This window comes from Rutidosis leptorrhynchoides, chromosome 5 (assembly GCF_046630445.1).
Source record: "Rutidosis leptorrhynchoides isolate AG116_Rl617_1_P2 chromosome 5, CSIRO_AGI_Rlap_v1, whole genome shotgun sequence".
NCBI classification, from domain to species: Eukaryota; Viridiplantae; Streptophyta; class Magnoliopsida; order Asterales; family Asteraceae; genus Rutidosis; species Rutidosis leptorrhynchoides.
Genome location: NC_092337.1, coordinates 119507167 through 119524479, shown reverse-complemented (window position 1 = coordinate 119524479; position 17313 = coordinate 119507167).

Sequence of the window (17313 nt, the reverse complement as noted above, 5' to 3'; positions counted from 1 at the left end):
TTAATCTATAAAGAAAGAACGAAGAAATGGCATGATAAAAGAATCAGAAGTTCAAAAGAATTTAAGGAAGGAGACAGAGTTCTTCTTTTCAATTCACGATTCAAGCTATTTCCTGGAAAATTGAAATCAAGATGGTCTGGACCATTCATAGTCAAAAGAGTTTTCCCATATGGAACAATAGAGTTAATAAATTCAAATGAGATTGAATTTAAAGTTAATGGTCACAGAGTTAAACATTACATACATGGTCTGATGGAAGTTGACAATGAAGTCAATCATAATTTAACCACCCAAGAAAACCTTCAAAATGAAAACATAAATATGTTATCAACAACATATGAAAAATCAAAAATGAAAAATAGGGAGGATTCAAATTGGAGTGATAAAGAAGAATTTCTATACAAACCTCTCATTCCAAGAAATGAAGAAAAAGAAGTTCAAATAGAAGTGAAAGAACCAAGAAAAGAACATCCGAAAAAGGTTAACAAACCAACTCGACTTACTAAAGTAGGAGACCCAGGTGAATTTATCATTTCTTGCTTGCTTAATGATGGTGCTATATATAATGGACTCGCAGATTTAGGAGCAAGTGCAAATATTATGCCTCTTTCCTTATACAAAAGATTAGGTATGGGTAAATTAAAACCAACCAAAATAGGTGTTCAATCATTTGACCTAACCATTAAACACCCGGTTAGAATAGCAAATAATTTACTTGTTAACGTGGGAAGTTTGACCTTTGTTGCAAACTTCATAGTTATTAATATGGAGGAAAACCTTGATATTCCTCTAATTTTAGGTCGCCCATTTTTAGCAACCACCGAAGCATTCATTGATGTAAGAGAAGGTAGAATGACACTTAGGGATGGTGATAAATCGGTCACCTTTGTGAACCGAAAGTCTAGATCTCCACCAACCAAAACTGTTAAACCAATAAAAACACATAAGTGTGGGGAAGATGAAGAAACACTTAATAATGATCCGATAACAAAGAACCCCGTTGATGATACGAAATTAGATGAACTCGTTTTTAACAGTTCAACGAAGAAACTTTATAAACGGATTCACGATGCTAGGATTAAGGAGAACTTTAAGTTATGTAACTGATTAGTATCCAATTTGTCGCCTAAAGAAAACGCAATGTTAATTGAATTTGTGAAAGTTACAGAGGAAATCAACAATTGGCTTGAAGCAAAAATTAGAGATATACAAGTTGTTGATAGTCCAATTGAAAAAGAAGTTAATCACAATTTCGACACCACAGCTAACTAAGTGTAGGGAGAATAGAATCTTTTTAGGGTAATATATATTTCTGTTAGAGTTAGATATTCTGTTTTCGTGTAGTTTCCGAGAATGGAATCCGAATGGTCTTTCCCTAGCAGACCCTAAAGAACTAGACCCCTCCCCCCATTCTGAATTTTTATTTTTTTAGGTTTTACGCGATGAAGAATTCCTTTGATCTGAACCATGGTCTAATGCTACATGCTATGATTACTAAACGTAATAATGACACACTTTCGAGTGAACTGGTATCATTAATAAGAGAAAAAATGGACGGAGTAAGAAAAGAACTCAGAAAAGATCATCATAAGATACATTTTGGAAAAGAAAAATCAAAATCCGCAACGAAAAGAAGAACACGACACCTTGATAGATGTTATAAATGCGGAAAATGGTCACACGGAGGTAAATGTTCAAATAATCAAACATATTCAAATACCGAATTTGTTACTCTATACAGAGAAGGACTGTTCATATGTTTAGAAGAAAAGATATTGAAGAATCAAGGTTATGCTTACGTAGCTATGGAGAACCAAGTCACACGACTCTCCTATGAGTCGGCTAAAGCAGGTCTCTGAGAATTATTTCTCATAGGTAAGTATGTACAGTTTTTATTTTTATTTTTATTGCTTTTAACCTTTTGATAATAAACGCTGAATTGTTCGCTATAAAGTATTAAATTGGTATTCAATAAAATTAGGTATGCGTAACCGAAATTATTGATATCATACAAAAAATTTATTACATCACTGCGAAATTTACCGTTTATTCTTAAGGTATAAATATCTTTAATCAATCAACCCAAAATATTTCAAAAATTCGTCAGGAGTAAAACTAGGTAATATAGCCGAAATTACTTTACCGAAAAGAGGGGCGTATATTTTTGATAATATTTGATTGATTAAAGTGGGATAAAAGACCAAAAAGATTTTGAATTTTAATTTTTACCATGTTTTTAAAATTAATATATAAATATTAAATTAATATTATAAACTTTTTAAAATCAATATATTTATGTTTGTAAATATTTGAAAAATTAATATTTTTAATATAAGTTTGTATGTATAAAAACAAAAATATAATATAAATTTGGTGTGAATTTTTAATATGAATTTTTAATTTTATGCATTTTGGTGTGAATTTAAAAAAAAAAAATTTACTTTATTTCATTAAGTTAAAAATGTGATTTCTAAAAATTCGTCGTAAGTTGAAAACTAGGTCGTTGAACCGAAATTGCTTTACCCGAGGGAGGGACGAGAAATTTTATTATCATTATTTTTAATCTTATTGAATTAAAGTATGCCAAAAACATTAAAAAAAAAACAAAAATCTTTGCTTTTAAAACAATATGTTTGGAAACTTTGGTAAATTTTAATTATTTTTCTACGCTAATCACCCTCAATAATTTAAATTGTACGGATTTCTTGCAAATGAGGGCATTGCAAGATCTTAAGTGTGGGAAGGGGTTAAATTCTTTCGGATCTTTAAAATTTTTGACTTATACACTTGGTTACCATTAAAAATACTAGTAACGCAGTAGTTGTATTAGAATCTAGTGCTCTCTGATAATAAAGAATGGCCCTAGTCTTATATACTGACTACTCAATTCTAGTAAAATTTTTCAAAATTTTCAATTAAATGAACTCAAAATCATGTTTATACAAATTTATGAACGATAAAACTAGGTGTTAACACCGAAATTATTGTTACCTCGGAAAGGACATAAATTAAGAAACAACTCAAAATGTTAGAATTCATTTAAAATGGAACAGAGGACAATAAAAAAATAAAAAATAAAAGCCAAGTGTGGAAAAAATTTACCAAGTTATTTAAAACATATATCACATATTTTTGTACAAATAACTGAAGATACTTTTGTTTTGGACAATTTTATCAGTTTTACCCAATTTCTTATAATATATTTGAAAGAAAAGATGGATCTACACGATGAATCAATTCCATCATTAAAAAGAAGTAAAGTCTTCCGAAAAAGACACGCGCTTCTTGATTTAGGTCAGGAAGTTGTCGTCCAGACCAGCTGTAGGTTGACGAAAAATCTAGAAAAATCATCTGGAAATCCACGGACCTCGGCATCAAACAGGGTCGCCAAGTGGTCAGACTTATCCTAACCATGAGAGGATCTATCTCGTAAAATGGGTAGGGCGCCGTGCAAATTAGCTTGATAAGACTAATGAATCAGACCTCCAGAAAGGATAATCTCCTTAAAAGATCAAAAACCAGCTTTTAACACTGATATTACTCAATCCTTGAGATTGACTTTTAAAGATTGAGAATTCAAACTCATGAAATTCGATGATATCTAAACTCGAGCTTGAACGAGAAAATATTTTGATCAAAATTACAAACCGATTTGTTTTCTGAAAACCCATTTTTAATGCGTTCATTACCATTGAACGTAAAATCCTAGGAATTCACCTGGAATTCATTAGGTCACCTAAACTAAATCGGGTGTCAACCGTATGAACGGTGGTTGCATAGCATGGTCGAAGACAGGACCTTGTGCCAGACCGAAACACTATAGGGTGATCTTTACTATTGCTCCTACAAAGGATAGTAATTGCATCCGACACGTTATAGACCATAATTAAAAGCATGTCACGGGACATTGCCTTAACAGTTGCTTGTTCAACGCTTTCTTTTATAACTGGACGGTAGTTTACCGAAAGGTAATATACGGAGCAAGTATATTGGACGTGTTGCTTTCCCAATACAAGGTTAGAAAGTGGGTGGTACAAAACCGCAAGTTTTGAGCTAAAATTTTCAAATCTGAAACCCACAAAACCCACAAAACCCACAAAAAGATTTTACAAACACCGTGAAGGGTTATTCCGGAAAACTTATCTAGGGTAAAAGCTAGATTGAATTTTCAAAAGATCAGATGTTTTCATAAAGATCCAATTTCCTAAAGGATCTAAATTTTCATAGTCATGTGGGACTGTAAACCACATCGTTACTACCATTGTTCATACCGCCGTATAAAAATCACTGATGTACAAAGTGTGAAGAATAAAGAAGTGATTCTAGTATTTTTATTTCAAGACTATATTGCTTGAGGATAAGCAACGCTCAAGTGTGGAAATATTTGATAATGCTAAAAACGAACATATATTTCATTGCATTATCCCTCAAGAAAGACAAGCTTTTAGTTGCAATTGTTCTATTTACAAGTGATATTTGTTTAAATAATAAAAGGTAAAGACAAAAGACAGATTCGACGAATTGAAGACGCAAAGGACCAAAAAGCTCAAAAGTACAAAGTATAATCCAAGAGGTTCAAATTAATGATGTGAAACGTCTAAAAGTTACAAGAGTACGAGCCGCAAAACGCAAAATACAAGATATTAAATTGTACGAAAAGGCGTTCGAAAATTCGGAACCGGGACCAGAGTTGAAAGGACCCGTTCATATACATTATAAACGATTCACAATAGTTGATTACATCCCGAGGTATTTGACCTCTATATGATACGTTTTACAAACATTGCATTCGTTTTTAAAAGACAAACTTTCTTTATATCTAAAATTGACGGCATGCATACCATTTTATATTACATCCAACTATAATTGACTTAATATTAATTTTGATGAACTCAACGACTCGAATGCAACGTCTTTCAAAGTATGTCATGAATGACTCCAAGTAATATCCTTAAAGTGTCAACCAAAAGGTTGGTGAGTTCATTAGTTTATCATAATCAATCATTTCCGTAATAGTAATAGACCACAAGATTTCATATACATAAACGTTTTAATAAAAATATTCTAAGTGGTTGAGCACTTGGTAACCATACTTAACATTTAATCAACGTCGCATATTCCCTTTATTATGAAATCTCACTACACTGTACCAAGTGTAGTCACTGAAACGAAGTACTGTGCAACCGTTGAATACTGGTCGTCCAGTCCGGTTGGGGTTGTCAGGCCCGATAGATCTATCAACAGGATTCGCGTTTACAATACCGCATGTAAATGGTAGTTACCAAGCTATTAGGGAAAAATATGCAAAGTGGTACAACTCAACGTAGAATATGTTTTTAGTACTTGTGTCCATTTCGTAAAACAGTTATAAAACAGTACATGTATTCTCACCCCAAAAATATATATAAAAAGGGAGTAATGAAACTCACAATACTGTATTTCGTAGCAAATATGTATATGACGGCACTGAACAAGTGCAGGGTTTGCCCCGGATTCATGAACCTATATTAAGTATATATATTTATATATTGGTCAATATCTATCTAACAATTTAGGTCAAGTCGTAGTGTATCACAATCCTAATGCTCGAGACCGACATGCAAAAGTCAACAAAAGTCAACTTGACCCAAAATGACTTCCAAAATCTATACATGTTTATTATATAACTTATATATAGTCGTTTTATATATTTAAATATATTTATCAGATCTTATTATACTAAATAATACAAGTCATTTATTAATTAATAAAAATTTATATTTAAATTCATATATGATAAAAATATACTTTTATATATCTCAAGTAATAAAATTTATAAAATTCACTTAATATCATAAAAATATAGTGGTATGTATTATTAATGTAATTATATTACGTGTGGTAAAAATATCTTTGTACGCATATTTATTTGATAAAATAATATTGATAATAATAATAATGATAATAATAATAATGATAAAAATAATAAAATGATAGTTTCAATAAAAATATTAATTTTTAGTAATAAAGATAATTTTAGTAATAACATCAACTGATAACAATTATAATAATCGTTTTAATAATAATATTAAAATTAATAATAATTCAGTTGACCATATCTTTTAATCCGTTCATCGAACCCACACGATTTCTAAATGAAAAATTATTAATTTTTCTTTAGCTTTTCAACGACATGCATGTAACATCCCGCGTTTTTCCGTTAAAATTTATTTTTAACACTATCTTTTTTTTTAAATAATATCTTTCGTTATTCAAATTCGTAGTTTTCGTTAACTAACGTTCTTAATATTTCTGTTATTTAATTATAACATCTCTCGGTTACTTTAGCGTTTTTAAAATATTTGTTCGGTTAATTCACGCACCCGCTTTGAAACTTGAGGGACCGAAGTTGTCAAGTGGGCAAACTAGTTGACTAGGTCAACAAGTCAACCCACCATTCTCATCCATTCATTTCCATCCACCTTCCACCTCCTTTCTCCTTCTTTTCTCTCTAGTTGCAAGAACAACCATAACACCCAATTCATTCAATCATCATCTAAATTCGATCTAGGAGGCCAACATCAAAACAAATTACATATTCGTGATCCTCTCTTCATCCTCTACATTTTGGTACCAATTTCATCACATTTGGGTAACATTTCTAAAACACTAGATTACTCTAAATTCGTTTTATATACTTGAAATGGTGTTAGTTAGTGTCTATGGCTCGTGTCTAGCATGAATATATGTTTTGTTTGCTCGATTTGTTGTTTTTGGAGTAACTAGAATGAACTTGAAATAGGTGTGCTTAATCTTTGATTTTGGAAGATTAAATGTTGTTAAATTGTTAAAGTTCATGTTTTAATTGTGTTACTAGTATCACTAGCTTCGTTATGATGCGTAGGTTGATTAAGAAAACTTCAAATACATGATTTGTGATGTTTGTGAATTTTGATTAGGGTTTGATGAACTTGAAATGAACTTTTGATACTTTGGATGCCATGAAATGTTGTTAGTAAGTGTTTAGTTGCAACGCACGTTTCATTACCTTCAAAACGGCATATCATATGTGTGAATTGGATTCCCGAAACTTAAAATGCATTTGATGAACTTGAACTTTGAAAATAAACCTTTATTGATCAATTGACGAGTTTTCGGTTATTGTAATTGATGTTTTTGCTTATTGAAAAGTAGTTAGTTGTATTCCTTGTCAAAATACCTTTCCAACGATATAAGATACTTGTTTTGGATGTTTACGGTTTAGGATTTATGGGTATTTGAAGTTGGATTCGTGCTTGAGTGTGAAAACTGCCAGAATTCTTTGCACAGGTAATGGCGCGGCGCGCCATATACCCGCGCGGCGCGCCAAAGTGGTCTATCCAAATTTGTCGATTTTTGAATAATGTTTGCTATGCTACACACCCCCGATCAACATGAAACTTGGACAACATGCTCATATATGATTTCTAAGCTCATGAAAATAGTTCGGGACCCGACCCGACCCCATTGACTTTTTTGTTGACTTTGACCAAGTTTGACTTTTAGTCAAACTTAACAAAACACTTATGCAATCGCTCTAATCTTATTTTATATTTGATTCTTGCATGAAACTTGATAATTTGATTCACATGCTATATAATCGAGTCGTAACGAGCCATAGGACTAATTGAACACATTTCACCCGACCTTGTGTCGTAACCGGTAAATTGATACAACTTACTTGTTTAGGTCAAGGCTAAGCAACTTTCATGCACATGTTTACTTTGTGAAGTACTTTTATACTCGTGCACTCGAGGTGAGATCATAGTCCCAGTTTTTCAATAACTTTTATATTTTTAAATCGTGGGCTGAGAAACATATACGTTACATACTTATATACATTTCATATGTATATATACCTTTCATACTTTTATACATCGAACACGAATACGAATACAAAGATACGGACGAGTTTGAACGAAAACCCTCAATTCAATTATCATTAATTACATCAGATAGTGTAAGCGAGACTATGTTGTGTGGATCCATACGGGTTTGACTAACCCTCATTCGGACGGTTCGCTACCGTTAAGCGAATGAAATATATTCTGGTACGGTGTATGTTCTAACACTTTTATGCTGAGGTAAATGATACGGTTAAGCTCTGATAATTGGGTGCTCGGTAAACAACAATACTTCTGGAATTCAAACGATTCGGAAAATCGACTTATACTATAACTTGTGGTTCAACTTATTTTATTTACATACTCATTTACTAAACCTATGATTTCACCAACGTTTTTGTTGACAGATTCTCTATGTTTTCTCAGGTCCCTGAATGCTATATGATACATGCTTCCGCACTCTTTTTGATACTTGCTTGGATGTCGAGTATACATGCATATTTGGAGCCCTTGACTTGCTTTTAAATTGTGTCGCATAGGTTTCAATTGGACGTTAAACATTGTAATGTAACTAGCCGTTGAACTACTTTTGTAAACTTGAAACGTCCTTTACATTTGAAATGAATGCGACATATTTTTGGTCAAACGTCATCTTAAGGACTTATGACCACGTAACGGGACCTAAGTAGACGGCGCTGTCAATGACGATTTTGTCGGGTCGCTACAGATGGTATCAGAGCGTTGGTTGTAGGGATTTAGAGTTCATTGGTGTCGACCCCGAGTCATAGGGTACATTAGTGAATCTAGACTACAACCGGCATATAGACTGAAGTAGGAACTACTTGACTATTTGTGCATTATACTCGAACTCTCATATCATATCTAACTCTTATTCGATCTTGATACCACGTTGTTAAATTTGATTGACACGCCACCTTGACTTTATGAAGTAATGTTAAATGCACATGTGAATCAGGGTAATATAATTTCCGGGATTATATTACGGTGGTTCACATGGACGTTCCGACATTATGACATAAAGAATTTAAGGCGGGTTAAGGAAATTTTCTCTTTATCCTTATTCCATATCACGGTTGGTATTATTGAGAATACTAACCAACGATATTCTTGTGTCTTGAAGGAACAATGGCTCGTCGACGCGCTCCTCCCGAAACTCCCGAACAAGCTCTACAACGAATGATAGCCACCGCCGTGGATGCGGCCATGGCCGGTCACTCTTCCAACAACAATAACAATAACAACAATCACAACAACAACAACAATGGAGCCTGTAATTCAAACGAAGGGTGCTCCTATAAGAACTTCATGGGGTGCAAACCTCACACTTTTGATGGAACCGGGGGACCGGTCGTGCTCACCCGATGGTTTGAGCAAACGGAAGCCATCTTTAGCATAAGCGGTTGTCGGGACCAAGACAAGGTCAGATTTTCCACTCACACCTTCGCCGGTATCGCTCTCACATGGTGGAATACGTATGTACAATCGGTGGGTATCCGCGAAGCCCACACTCTCTCTTGGGTCGACTTAAGAGGAAAGATGATCACCGAATACTTCCCGCGCGAAGAGACCCGCAAGCTTGAACACGAGCTAAGAACTTTAAAAGCGGTCGGGAATGACCTAAAGGCCTATAATCAACGATTTTCTGAGCTAGCCTTGATGTGCCCAAATCTCGTGAGTACCGAGTCTCTAAGGGTTGAGCTTTACATGGATGGTCTTCCTAAGAGCATCAAACAAGGAGTAATGTCATCCAAACCCGCTAATCACCAAGAGGCTTTGAATATGGCCCGCCAATTGATCGAAACGGTGGACAAAATTGAGGTGTCAGCATATAAAGTCGAGGATAAGTTGGGTGGCAACAAAAGAAAATGGGAAGCCCCCGAATTGAGCAACTACAACAACAACCCCGCCAAGAAGCCTTTCACCTCCAACGACAAGAAAGGCTATGCCGGAAGTCTACCATCTTGCAACAAGTGCCACAAATATCATTATGGCGAATGTAGCAAACCATTTTGCAACAAATGCCGCAACCGTCATTATGGTGAATATGGTAAGTTAACTTGCCACCGGTGCCAAGGAAGTGGTCATACGGCCAACGATTGTAGGAGTGTCGCCCCCATCGTCCAAAAGGCGCCCAATGCACACCGGACGGGCGTTTGTTTCGAATGTGGCCAACCGGGTCATTTTAAGAATGCGTGCCTGGAGAAGAAGACAAACCCCAATACACGTGGCCGAGCTTTCAACATTAACACCGAGGAAGCCCGAGATGACAACTAGTCACGGGTACGTTCCTTCTCAACAACCCTTATATTTCATGTTTATTCAATTCGGGTACCGTTAGACGTTTTATAACCAATGCCTTGACTCGTACTCTTTGCACACCACCATATCCCCTAGACACTACCTATGCCATTCAAGTGACCAACGGAAAACTATTGCATACCGACAAATTTATCGGAGAGTGTACGTCAAACTTATTGGGTAGGTAATTTGAACTTTGATTTGACATCTATAGAACTAGGGAGCCCAAAACCTATACGTTAGGAAGGGAATGTTTTCCCCACATATATGTGATTTTAGTGAACTAAATAATTTCCATTTAAGAACCGATATCCTCTTCCCCGTATCAACAACCTCTTGAACCGTTACACGGATCTCGCGTATATTCTAAAATCGACCTTCATTCTGGTTATCATCAATTGAGGGTTAAGGGAGAAGATGTCTCCTAAACCGCTTTCCGAACTCGCTACGATAGTTATAAATTTCTTTTAGTGCCGTTCAGTTTATCTAAGGCTCCGCCCGTATTCATAGACCTCCGGAACCGCGTATGCGAACTTATCTAGACAGATCCGTCATCATATTCATAGGTGATGTTTTAACCTATTCAATTCAAGCAAAGAAGAAAACGAACAACATCTTTGTCTTACGCTTGAACTCTTGAGGAAAGAGCAACTCTATACCAAAATCTCCAAGTGTGAACTTTGGTTAAACAAAGTCCAATTTCTAGACCATGTTGTTAGTGGTCAGGGTATTACAATAAATCTCGCAATCGAAGCCACACGTAATCGGGAAACCCTCACAACTCTGACTTGTATTCGTAAAATCTTAGATCTCGCTGGTTATTACCGAAGATTCATTTCCGACTTCTTCTCGCGTTGTACGATCTTTAACCTCGTTAACTCACTAAGAGAAATTTAAACCTCTCCATTCCCGAACCTTGACCGTGATTATTCACACCAACTTTACTAGCTAAATTCGTATAGCACAAGATGGAACCAAAAATGGAAATATTTCTACTTGAACGCCGGAAAGGCATACTCTCTCGAATCGAAATCAAGTAAACTAAAATTCATCATTTTACACGAAGAATTTGAGTACTTAATTATGGATTCAATCAACCTTCTCGTCATCACGTACCACATTACATAACTCTGTTATCTCACCGTTACCGTCTAGTATTACTACTCAACTCCGAACTATACAACTACGTGTACTATCTCGTTTCCCACCCCGTCTCAAAATTTGACCACTAGATGCGCGATGTGGCTACCTCAAGACGTAAACTCATCCTGTTCTAAGTTCTCATTTCACTCCTATCTTTTCGCTCGTACTTCCGTATACGGAAACCTTTTTATATAATTTCTCAATGGAGAGAGAGACTCTTTACGTGTTACTAGTATTCGCCACGAGGGTGACTAGCCGTTACGAACATTTTTCAGTAGCCGACAAGAAACCTGTTCCAACAAACGCTTTCAAACCCTAACTAACTTGACCAAGCATATCTTAAGAAATTATATTCCAACACGGTGTATCATTGTCAATTATCTCGGATCGAAAATACTCGTTACACATCTTGTTTACAAGAAGCCTTCGGAACACGTTTAGACGTGAGTACTGCGTATCTTCCACAAACAGACGAGCTAAGCAAACGAACAATTTACATCTTGGAAAGACATGTCACAAACTTGTATTATCGCCTTTAGTTGATCCCTCTTACAACAGTAGTTACCACTCGCGTGTTAACGCGCACTTTTCGAAACTTTATATAACCACAAATGTTGTTCTCCTATTTGTTGGACCGAAGTAGGTGACAAGCAAATCATCAGATCCGAAATCATTCAAGAAATAACCTTTGAGATAGTTCAAGTCCGAGAAGGGCTCAAGACGGCCCGTGGTCGCCAAAGGAGTTATACCAATGTTAGATGAAAATCTCTCAAATTTAAAGTCAGTAACCGTGTAATATTGAAAACCACACCTTGGAAAGGTGTAATCCGTTTCGGGAAATCGAGGAAATTTATATCCGCAATATTGATCCTTTTGAAATCTTGGGGCGTATTGGAACCGTTTCCTACAGTTTAGAACTTCCGACTCAATTAAGTTTCCGTTTACCTTACGTTCCATGTAACAAACTTAGAGACGTTTCCTGCGGAACGGGAACGTGCTACCATTCTAGATAAACTTACTATCGATGACAAACTCCCCTTCGTGGGAAAACCGGTTGAAGTTGTGGATCGTAAAATCAAGCCTTAATACAACGTGAAATCCCGAATGTCAAAGTTCATGAGAATGCCCAAGGACATATCTTCACTTATTCATAGCATTGACAACGTAAGGTCTCGAGTAAGAGATATCGACTATTACTTCCAACTAAATTTCGGGACGAAATTTCTTTTAAGGTGTAGGTAATGTAACATCCCGCGTTTTTCCGTTAAAATTTATTTTTAACACTATCTTTTTTTTTAAATAATATCTTTCGTTATTCAAATTCGTAGTTTTCGTTAACTAAGGTTCTTAATATTTCTGTTATTTAATTATAACATCTCTCGGTTACTTTAGCGTTTTTAAAATATTCGTTCGGTTAATTCACGCACCCGCTTTGAAATTTGAGGGACCGAAGTTGTCAAGTGGGCAAACTAGTTGACTAAGTCAACTAGTCAACCCACCATTCTCATCCATTCATTTCCGTCCACCTTCCACCTCCTTTCTCCTTCTTTTCTCTCTAGTTGCAAGAACAACCATAACACCCAATTCATTCAATCATCATCTAAATTCGATCTAGGAGGCCAACATCAAAACAAATTACATATTCGTGATCCTCTCTTCATCCTCTACATTTTGGTACCAATTTCATCACATTTGGGTAACATTTCTAAAACACTAGATTTCTCTAAATTCGTTTTATATACTTGAAATGGTGTTAGTTAGTGTCTATGGCTCGTGTCTAGCATGAATATATGTTTTGTTTGCTCGATTTGTTGTTTTTGGAGTAACTAGAATGAACATGAAATAGGTGTGCTTAATCTTTGATTTTGGAAGATTAAATGTTGTTAAATTGTTAAAGTTCATGTTTTAATTGTGTTACTAGTATCACTAGCTTCGTTATGATGCGTAGGTTGATTAAGAAAACTTCAAATACATGATTTGTGATGTTTGTGAATTTTGATTAGGGTTTGATGAACTTGAAATGAACTTTTGATACTTTGGATTCCATGAAATGTTGTTAGTAAGTGTTTAGTTGTAACGCACATTTCATTACCTTCAAAACGGCATATCATATGTGTGAATTGGATTCCCGAAACTTAAAAAGCATTTGATGAACTTGAACTTTGAAAATAAACCTTTATTGATCAATTGATGAGTTTTCGGTTATTGTAATTGATGTTTTTGCTTGGTGAAAAGTAGTTAGTTGTATTCCTTGTCAAAATACCTTTCCAACGATATAAGATACTTGTTTTGGATGTTTATGGTTTAGGATTTATGGGTATTTGAAGTTGGATTCGTGCTTGAGTGTGAAAACTGCCAGAATTCTCTGCACAGGTAATGGCGCGGCGCGCCATATACCCGCGCCAAAGTGGTCTGTCCAACTTTGTCGATTTTTGAATAATGTTTGCTATGCTACAAACCCCCGATCAACATGAAACTTGGACAACATGCTCATATATGATTTCTAAGCTCATGAAAATAGTTCGGGACCCGACCCGACCCCATTGACTTTTTTGTTGACTTTGACCAAGTTTGACTTTTAGTCAAACTTAACAAAACACTTATGCAATCGCTCTAATCTTATTTTATATTTGATTCTTGCATGAAACTTGACAATTTGATTCACATGCTATATAATCGAGTCGTAACGAGCCATAGGACTAATTGAACACATTTCACCCGACCTTGTGTCGTAACGTGTAAATTGATACAACTTACTTGTTTAGGTCAAGGCTAAGCAACTTTCATGCACACGTTTACTTTGTGAAGTACTTTTATACTCGTGCACTCGAGGTGAGATCATAGTCCCACTTTTTCAACAACTTTTATATTTTTAAATCGTGGGCTGAGAAACATATACGTTACATACTTATATACATTTCATATGTATATATACCTTTCATACTTTTATACATCGAACACGAATACGAATACAAAGATACGGACGAGTTTGAACGAAAACCCTCAATTCAATTATCATTAATTACATCAGATGGTGTAAGCTAGACTATGTTGTGTGGATCCATACGGGTTTGACTAACCCTCATTCGGACGGTTCGCTACCGTTAAGCGAATGAAATATATTCTGGTACGGTGTATGTTCTAACACTTTTATGCTGAGGTAAATGATACGGTTAAGCTTTGATAATTGGGTGCTCGGTAAACAACAATAGTTATGGAATTTAAACGATTCGGAAAATCGACTTATACTATAACTTGTGGTTCAACTTATTTTATTTACATACTCATTTACTAAACCTATGATTTCACCAACGTTTTCGTTGACAGATTCTCTATGTTTTCTCAGGTCCCTGAATGCTATATGATACATGCTTCCGCACTCTTTTTGATACTTGCTTGGATGTCGAGTATACATGCATATTTGGAGCCCTTGACTTGCTTTTAAATTGTGTCGCGTAGGTTTCAATTGTACGTTAAACATTGTAATGTAACTAGTCGTTGAACTACTTTTGTAAACTTGAAACGTCCTTTACATTTGAAATGAATGCGATATATTTTTGGTCAAACGTCATCTTAAGGACTTATGACCACATAACGGGACCTAAGTAGACGGCGCCGTCAATGACGATTTTGTCGGGTCGCTACAATGCATATCATATACCATATCTCAGTAGCATATGTATCAAATTCGTGATTTATCATAAACTATTTAACGACGAAACTAAGCATACAAATATGCATAATCATATATACTCGAGCACTAGTCAGGGATACACTATTAATATATAAAAGATAAGATATGAATGCTCACGTATCAATATTGTGATTCAATATTGCAGGAAAGTACGTAGACGCAACGAAAATGATAAACGTTAGGTTGACCTCACGAGCAATACCCTCGAACAATACCCATAACCTCCATAGCTATAACCCATAATTTCCTTAGCTCTATCCCGTTTGAAAACTTATTTTGAAATCGTCTGAATATAACTCCGTCGTAGTATTTTATGTATACTAATAATATCTTGAAATAATACTAAGTAAATATATATATGTAATTCGATTGAGAGAGTTTAGAGAAATATATTTTCAAGTTTTTATGAAATAATAAAACCTATTGAATTCTATTTATAATATATTTTTGAATTATTAAAGTGAATTATTAATGTATGAATTATTAAAGTGAATTATTAAAGTATGAATTATTAAAGTGAATTATTAAAGTATGAATTATTAAAGTGAATTATTAAAGTGAATTATTAAAGTTAAAGTAAAGTTAAAGTAAAGTAAAAGTAAAGTAAAGGTAAAGTTAAAGTATAGTAAAAGTATAAAACTATGTACGTATAATACGCGTATAAATATATTTAATATTAATTTAAATTGTTATATTATAAAACATTTTAGAAAAGTAGAATTATATATATTCATAATAGGTTTCATGTTTTTAAATTACAGTCTGTTGGTGAAGCATGGGATAAAGTCCAAAGGTTTAATAAACGTATGAAATCATCTTAATGAAAAATGTCGAGTTACTTAACTTGTCGATTGAAAGGACCCGTTCATATACATTATAAACGATTCACAATAGTTGATTACATTGCGAGGTATTTGACCTCTACATGATACATTTTACAAACATTGCATTCGTTTTTAAAAGACAATCTTTCTTTACATCGAAAATTGACAGGCATGCATACCATTTCATAATATCCACTATCCAACTATAAATTGATTTAATAATAATCTTTGATGAACTCAATGACTCGAATGCAACGTTCTTCGAAATATGCTATGAAAGACTCCAAGTAATATCTTTAAAATGAGCAAATGCACAGCGGAAGATTTCTTTAACACCTGAGAATAAACATGCTTTAAAGTGTCAACCAAAAGGTTGGTGAGTTCATTAGTTTATCATAATCATTTATTTCCATTATTTTAATAGACCACAAGAATTTCATTTCCAGTTCTCATAAATATACGTCCCATGCACAGAGACAAAAATAATCATTCATATGGTGAACACTGGTAACCGACATTAACTAGATACATATAAGAATATACCCTATCATTCCGGGATCCTCCTTCGGACATGATATAAATTTCAAAGTACTAAAGCATCCGGTACTTTGGATGGGGTTTGTTAGGCCCAATAGATCTATCTTTAGGATTCGAGTCAATTAGGGTGTCTGTTCCCTAATTCTTAGATTACTAGACTTTAATAAAAAGGGGCATATTCGATTTTGATAATTCAACCATAGAATGTAGTTTCAATTACTTGTGTCTATTTCGTCAAACATTTATAAAAGCGCATGTATTCTCAGTCCCAAAAATATAAAGGGTAAAAAGGCAAATGAAACTCACCATACTGTATTTCGTAGTAAAAATACATATAACGTCATTGAACAAGTGCAAGGTTGGCCTCGGATTCACGAACCTAAATTAATTATATATATTTATGTGTTGGTCAATATTTTTCTAACAAATTAGGTCAAGTCATAGTGTACCACAATCCTAATGCTCGAGACTAATATGCAAAAGTCAACAAAAGTAAATTTGACTCAAATTAATTTCCAAAAATCTATACATGATTAATATATAGTTTAAATATCGTCGTTTTATATTTTTAAATATTTTTAAAAGATTTATTAGAGTAAATAATATAATTTATTTATTAATAAATAAAATTTTATATTAAATTTATATAATAAAATATACTTTTATATATATTAAGTAATAAAATTTATAAGGTTCATTTAATATCATAAAGATAATATGATAGGTATTATTAAAGTAAGTTATTACACGTAGTAAAATATGTTTGTATCACATATTTATTTGATAAAATAATATCTATAATGTTAGTAAGTAAAAGTTGTATTATTTTGTAATAATAATTATTATTATAAAAATATCAATATTTATAATTACTAAGATGACATTATGATAATACGATAATTCTAATTATGATAACTTTAATATTTACAATAAT